The sequence below is a fragment of the Parasteatoda tepidariorum genome, chromosome 6 (genome assembly GCF_982258835.1).
Source record: "Parasteatoda tepidariorum strain Cologne lab strain chromosome 6, Ptep-v5.0, whole genome shotgun sequence".
NCBI lineage: Eukaryota > Metazoa > Arthropoda > Arachnida > Araneae > Theridiidae > Parasteatoda > Parasteatoda tepidariorum.
In genome coordinates, this window is record NC_141760.1 from 32,450,474 (window position 1) to 32,458,701 (window position 8,228).

Below are 8,228 nucleotides of genomic sequence, written 5' to 3' on the forward strand. Positions count from 1 at the left end.
ACCTGTTTCTATTGAATTTAATTCTACAGATAAAATTTACATTAAAAATGTAATTTTGAGAGGTTTAAAAACGCTATATTGAATTAAACATATTTAATATTTAAATAATACATATGGTTCATGTGGAATAAATAAAGTTTTTTACATAATAATGGCATATAAAACTCATATTGAATATCATCTTCACACCTACAATATTATAAAGTCCTGTTAAAGTTATAAGCTGTGAATAATGATTTAATGACCCAAAATTTAATCACCTGGAATAAACACGTGAAAAAATGCCCCTAACCACCGTAACATGATGAAAGATCCACTGCACATAAATCGATTGAAATATTCATTACACATTTTGATGATGATAATGTGTGTGATTATCTGCATACAATGACAGCTCTAGTTAAATCCCCAATTGTTTGTCGAAATTATTGTAAATATTGTTAAATCAAGTAAGCAGACTTTCCAATTCCCACAGTAAACACATTTATCCAATATTTAATACGTACAGCAGACAATGATACAGAACAGATAATGGCGATAACAGAAGATATATTTAACATCGCGTATTATTCAGAGATACCAATAAATGAAATTGCATGCAATGAAGATAAAATTGGTTCATCGTAATGTATATATTTTTTCTAGAAAAAAAATTAGAGGAGAATTAAAATCATATCATGCACTTGATTTGTAGAAAATATCACTATAGTTTTAAGTATTAAAAACAAAATAAGAATATTAATCCTTTTTTTTTTAAATTTGATTGTGAGTATTAAGTGGATATGGTTACAAAAAAGCTAATGGGGAAAAAAACAGCTATCTAAATTTTCTCTCATTATCTCATTTTGTAAAAAAAAAAACATTTTGAGTTGGTTAGAATTTGATGGAATTATGCTAATTTTTGTTCTGTTCACTCCCTTTAGTTTATTTATTTATTTAACATATGTTATAGTGATTATTGCTATAAATTTAGTAAAAGGTACAAAATTGAAAAATAAATTTAACCGAATAAATGGCGTTCACGTCATTGTTTAAAGTAACATCAAATTTTCGAATTTCACCACATTTGCCAAATTTTATGACATATTATAAGAACCCTATTTTTTGTTAATTTTACCAAAAATATTACCGAAGTTCTTCGGTAAAAATGACTGAACATTTTGGTGTTGTTGTCATAGAACCAGAAACATGATGAATTTTACCATATTCTACAGTAGTTTTGACCATACTTTTTTTTCACAGTGTTTAAACTGACTTTCTTTATAAAATATTGCAATCAATTTTCAGAAAAGTATACATTTTATTTTGTGGTTAAAGCTCAAATAAATAAAGTCAAACCCATTCCGTCATAATTGCATTAAGTATTTGGATAGATATAATCCTTATAACATACCCATAAAACGTCTTACATGGGTAAAAAAGAGGAGTTAATTATAAGCATCATAGTAAATATATAACTAACGATGCTTCTCCAACTTAAAAAAATATATATTTTAAGACAACTCAAAATTCCTATTTGACACTTAGTGTCTTGATTTAATGTTAAGCAAAACAAAGATTTTCCCATTAAATAACTAACTAGTAAATATATGACTAACGATGCTTCTCCAACTTAAAAAAATATTTATTTTAAGACAACTCAAAATTCCTATTTGACACTTAGTGTCTTGATTTAATGTTAAGCAAAACAAAGATTTTCCCATTAAATATGAAAATATTTGAAAAGCATAAAATTCGTTATCATAATTTTTCGTGATTAAGCCTTATGCTCAGATAAAAACTGAATTATTGATGAAACGGTTCATAATGTAATTGTATCTAAAGATAAAATTGCAACTCGGTACAAAAGGATACAGAAATCGATCTAATGTTGTTTTATTCTGCTTAGACATGTTTTTTATCATTATTCTCTTTCTATCTCAAGCAAAATCAATTTCACTTTGATATCTAAAGAAGATTTTGTTATACAGAATTACACCAACCTCCGATAGCATGTTGAATTTTTTATCATTGTTTAGAAAGCCTTTCTTTCAATCTTGACTTGAAATCTTTTTTTCTTATTGCAATACAAATAGAAACTATTGAGTTTAGCTTGTTAAAAAATATATTTATTTAAAAAGAGTTTTTGGAGATGGCTTTTAGTCATAAATCAAAATTTGTCTTATTATTTATAAAACAGCATATGTAACAGGTTTAAGTTTTGAATCTTGAAATGCAAATTGGATTGAAAATAACACGCAACACTAAATAAATAAATGTTTTAAAATGCATTACATTTATTTAGAGTGGCATTACTCGATAAAGAAGCATTATTCTTATATAGTTTACAGTGGATATTATCTCAGATATTTTTTTATCTTTAACTTTTTTCGAAATATTTATTGGAAAATTCTCGAAATAATAAACATGAAAAGTTTAAATACTGAAACAAAATGAATTAAAGAAAAGCAATAAACTTTCTGTTACAATTGTTAACAATACTCTTTTCGTATCACTTACTTGCATTATATGCATGGATTATGAAGTTTTTAAAAGCGGCAATACAACATGTACTAGCAAAGGAATTATTATTTTAATGAAAAAAGTTTCAAAAATTTGAAAAATTTTTAAAAAAACTGCTTAGTTACTACAACTCTTATTGAAAATTAAAGAAACTTTTGACGTCCCAGTAATTAGACATATCACTATGTTCCTGCGCAAAAAAAAAGTTATAACTGCCAATAGCTTACAATAAAACTGAATGAAGCCACAAAAATTCTTCAATTTTAACAAAAAATTACGCTAAAGCAAATGACAGCATCAATTAATTTTGACACCAGAGTGTTCCTCGAACAAATTTCTAGATAAGTAGAAAATTTAATATTGATACATCTCATAGTTTTTGAGTTTTGAGAGTGAAAAGCGCGTGATTAGAAAATTTTATTGAGAATAATTTTGTCACTAAATCACGTGGTTTGTGACGGAACGAGAACTCTCAACTCTATGACGAAAATGTTCCTTCAACTCGAAACCCCATCGTGCTGCATTGTGGAGGATTGTAAACTAGAATAAATAAGCTAAATTGACTACTAGATAATCGAAAATTTTATAAAAGCGAAATTTGCCGACCGGGCTGCATGGTGGTCAAGGAGTTAACTCTTTGTTCTATTTGTCCTTCTTGTACTATTAAGGTGGACTCAGCTATATATAGTTCTCATGATAAAGTGGTTATTAGGAAAGTTAAGATTCGCAGTGGCTTAGGGGATAGAGCGTTTACCTTCCAATGAAGTTAATTCCGCACCCGGCTTCCATCGACTGCAGTGCTGACGTAAAATATCCTCAGTGGAAGACGGATCGTTAAATTCCCCTTGCCGTCAGACTAACCGTAGGCGGTTTTCGTGCCTTTCCTCTCCAAGGCAAATGAGGGTAATTTCCATCAAAAAGTCTTCCACGAAAACAATTTTTTCTCCAGGAATTCCCTTGTCTTCTGGATTGGGTTCAAAATACAAGGCAATGGAGTTAAACATTAATAGTCGTAAAGCCATAAAATTGGGTCTGCTCTTCAACGAAATTTTTCTCTCTCTTGTGATCTCAATTTCATCCGCTCACGTTGACTTGCTTGGTTTACCAGATACAAACTATAACATTTTTATTTATTTATTTATTTATTTATTTATTTATTTATTTATTTATTTATTTATTTATTTTTAAATTTCAAAATCTCAATAAAGACATAAAAACCATTGCCACTTTGTGTTTTCAGACAATACGTTTCTCTTATGCAATTTACAATGAATATTATCCGGAATACCTTTTATTTTAACAATCCAATTTTTTTCTAAACATTTGTTAGATAGTTCGTATAAATAATAATTACAAAAAAATTAAACACGAAGAAATAAATTATATAAAATTTAAATATTAAACTTTTAGTCATACTTGCTTAACTATAAAAATGTTTTTACATCATTTGCCACGATTTCATGTTTTATTATCAAATCAATGTATCTTGACTTGGGAAACGATGCGAAACTAGGAAGAGGTGACGAAATTTCCCCCCTTCTGTAAAAATGAGACGCCATTTGTTTTTTATTATCTAATATTAGGTTTTTTTTCATGTCATACAAGATTTATTTATGAACACATTTGGTTAAATAACATAATCAAAAACGTTTTAGAAAATACGGCACAAACAATGTATTATTTCGTAAAAATTTATTATTTCATTAAAAATAATACATTTATAACAATAATATAAACAATGTATTATTTCTTAAAAAATATAATTTTAAATTAAAACAAAAAAATATATGACGATTAAGAAGAGAAACTATTTCGTTACATTAAAATAAAATAATAATAGTCGATTCAGTAACAGTTAAAATAAAAACAAGGACGATGATTTCTCAACGAATAGAAAAATCAAATTCCCTTACTCATACCAAATTAAGTTATATCATATTTATTTTAATATTACACAAGATAATGTAACTCTATTTTGACGCTTTACTTATATGTATAGTAAAGTCATCAAGTCATATGTATAGACATATGTACAGCTAATAATATATAGTCAAGTTCTTTGGCAATAAAACAAAATACTAATTATATGCTTCTTTTATATACTTCGTTGCATTTCTTTTACTTATATTTACATTGAAGCAATAATAACTTAATTTGGTATAACACTTCATAATTCTGAACTTTGAATATCATTTATCAATGCATTTTTGTTAATCAGTATGTTTTTTTTTTTCAAAATATTCATGAAAAAATGAATACTTTAAGATATAAATGCATCACCAATGCATATCCCCCCTCTTAATAAAACAAAATATTCCCACTTTATACACTTTTGTGATTCATGACTAATTTTCTTTTTGTCTAACATAGTACGAATATCTAAGGATAAAAAGTAAACAATAATAGATAGGTTGAAAGTTATTATTCTAGCAAAACCGTACCCTTTTAAGAAAATATAAACGTGGTCACTGCCATCTAGTGATAAAATGCACAAATATTTTTAGGACATTTCAGCTTTACAAAGAGTTGCATAAAAATTACTTTAGTGTAATTATAATTTTGTTCAGGAGAAGAAAACTTCTCTTGAAACAATCATTAAGGAAAAAACAGTTTTCAAATGCAAAAAAATAAAGAATTTTAACTTTTCAGCTAAATAAAGTATTTTATCGAACTTTAAAAATCCCATAATTATTAAATTCACAATTTTAAAAATTGTGAAGAACCACAATTCTTTCTTTTAAATTGTTTCATACACACTGTATAACATGTATTTTGTTACATTTTAGATTTTTTGCTACATTTTCGATAATATGTGATTACATTTTAAGCATTTTGTAATATATTTAATCTAATATTCACCTTGAGTAGCTACTATTATCCTATATTCTTTACCTATTTTCTCATCGTCACTTATAAATCAAGTTATTACTAATAGTGTTAAATTATTCTTTAAAAATACTTTTTTTAGGAAATAGCGAAAAGTAAATGGTAAAAAATAAACTTTTCTGAAAGGGGATGCCAAGAGTTCACAAAATTTTATACTTCCATATAAAAGTATAAGTAAAAAACTATAAATCAGAGACACAGGAGAGATTTCTTAGTAGAGAGGGTTTTTTTAGGAACAGAGATTAATCTGGTATGTCACATACACGAACACAAAAAAAAATTAAAAAGTGACACATTTATTAAAGAAATAATATGTGCTGAAAATAAGGATTATTGTATTTTTTTCCTTTGCCTTAAATTAAACAAATCCTTCATACCAGCGAAAAAAGGAATACCTAAAAAAATATTTCATTTCATAGTTTCCTATCTTTTAAAATATAATTTAAAATGAAGAGCTTTGTTAATATTTTTTTTGGCTTATTAAAATGAAAAAATCTAATTGAATTGAAAATAATACTAAATGTTCTCGAGTTTTGTTTCGCGTTTTTATTTACTTTATAGGAATAAAAAGTCTGTATTTATGTTAGTATACAGTTTGAAGCTTATGAAAATGTAATTCTCTTTCATTCTCTTTTTATTGTATGTTCTCTTTTTATTTATGCAACCCAAATTATTTTTAAAACATATCAGATATTTTACTTATTAGGGTAATATCTGAGCAAATTTTTTTCATATTTATTTATGACGTATTTACAAAAACAATTTGTAACAGTGAGCTTACGACTTACTTAGGAAGTTTTTTGTCTTATTTATAGTGCTTAGAATAATTTTAAAATTTTGATATCCAAACTACCGTTTTACTTTTTTCATGCTAAACCAATTCGTTGGAACTAGCAAAAGTAATATGCACAATTTTATTTAGTTTTTGCTGCATTTTTATTTTTAAAACATTCCCTATTAACTAATAGTAAATACATTAAAAGATAAGTAAAACAAACATATAAATTCCATAATTTTATTTTATTATTTTGGTAAAAATTTAAAAGCAGACAAGATAATTAATTTTCCGTATTAGGCCAAAAAGGAGAAAATAATTTTACTTCTGTCGAAACCACAGAACACGAACAGCAATTTACCATATCGATAAAAATCTATGACGAAAAGACACTTAACGTTCTTTATTTACGTACGACGGAAATAAAACTACACTCTTTTTTTCAATAAAGCATAAAATACATTCCTTTTATTGTTATTATAATATTATTTATATTACTATTACTTATATTACTATTGTTAATAATACCAATAACAAAAATATCATTATTATTATTATTAATAATAAAATAATAATAAAAATGTTATCATTATTATTATTATTATTATTAATAATAATAATAATAATAATAATATTATTATTATTAATAATAATAATATTATTATTATTATTATTATTAATAATGATAATAATAATAATGTTATTGTTATTATTATCATTAGTAGTAGTATGAGTTGAAATGCTATTAATTTTATTATTATTAAATTGTCCATTTAAGTTAGAAATTTAGGCAAACTTTTATTTTCGTATTTCGTTTGAAAATGTTAAAAACAATTGTAACTTGCATAGGTATCAGACAAAAAGCTGCAGTTGAATTTTGAACATTCTAGCTAATCCGAGAGTGATTTAAATTTCAGTTGGTGATATAAGCGAGAAAATGGCGATATTAAAAATATATCTGCTTTAGGGACTCAATCAGGGACTGGTTGAAATTCGCATCGTCATTAGGCATTGTTATTAGGCTCTATTAGAGATTTTGAGTGCTCTAGCCAGATGGAAAGTATTCGAAATTTTCATTGAAAAATCCCCCCACCACCACCACAAATACAAAAACGAGTTAATAAAAACGTTACTTTTTAAAAAGAATACATTTTAAATTCGTATCTCACATTTGCGCAAAGTGATTCTGCATAATTATCAATCAAATATATGAGTCTCTTTATTTTTTTTATTAATAAATTAATCCCACATTTTACGTGTCGTATTTATGGAATTCAACGAATATTTTAAAGAGCTTTACTATATTTTGATACACTTTTTCTATTGCAGTAACGGAAAGCATTACCCCAAGAATGCAAGTATCATACTTCAATGCCTCTTGTCAAAAGAATTCATTTTTCCAATCGAAACTCTTTGACGCAAGACGAATGAGTATCATAAATGCATCAATACTTTTCTCATAGTTCAAATCGCCTTTGAACATAAATCAAATGCACAGCTGCATCCAAGAAATTCGCATCAAGTAAATAGTAGTTTTCAAATTCAAATAAAAAACTTCAGTGCAATAATAAAATGCTAAACTGTGTTTGAAATAAATTCGAATCTGAAAGTTTTTATTGTGTTTTCACTTTACTACATTTCTAAAAGGTTTAAACTACGTCGAATGATTTATTAAATCCTTTAAAATGTTCCTAAATATTATCCCTCCTTAAATATGACTTATTTATTAAAATGATTAAACTTTATCACAATTCCTTAAACATCAAAGGTAATTTTCTAACTTTTGAAAATTAGTATACTGATTGTTTCTAATTAAATTATTCGCGAAATCATTCATGAAAATGTTTACAAAATTTGCCCTAAACATTATTCTCCAAAAACTGCAATATCATTCTCCATGGCGTAGTCAAAATAATTTAACGACGCTGAATACTGTTTTTTTAAGCACTTTAAAATGCACTAGCAACATTCCTCGTACAGGAAAAGCGTCGGCTAGTAATCTAAGCGTGAATATTTTTTTTAACTGCATGTATTTCTTCTCCAATGGTCCGTATTACACTTAGAA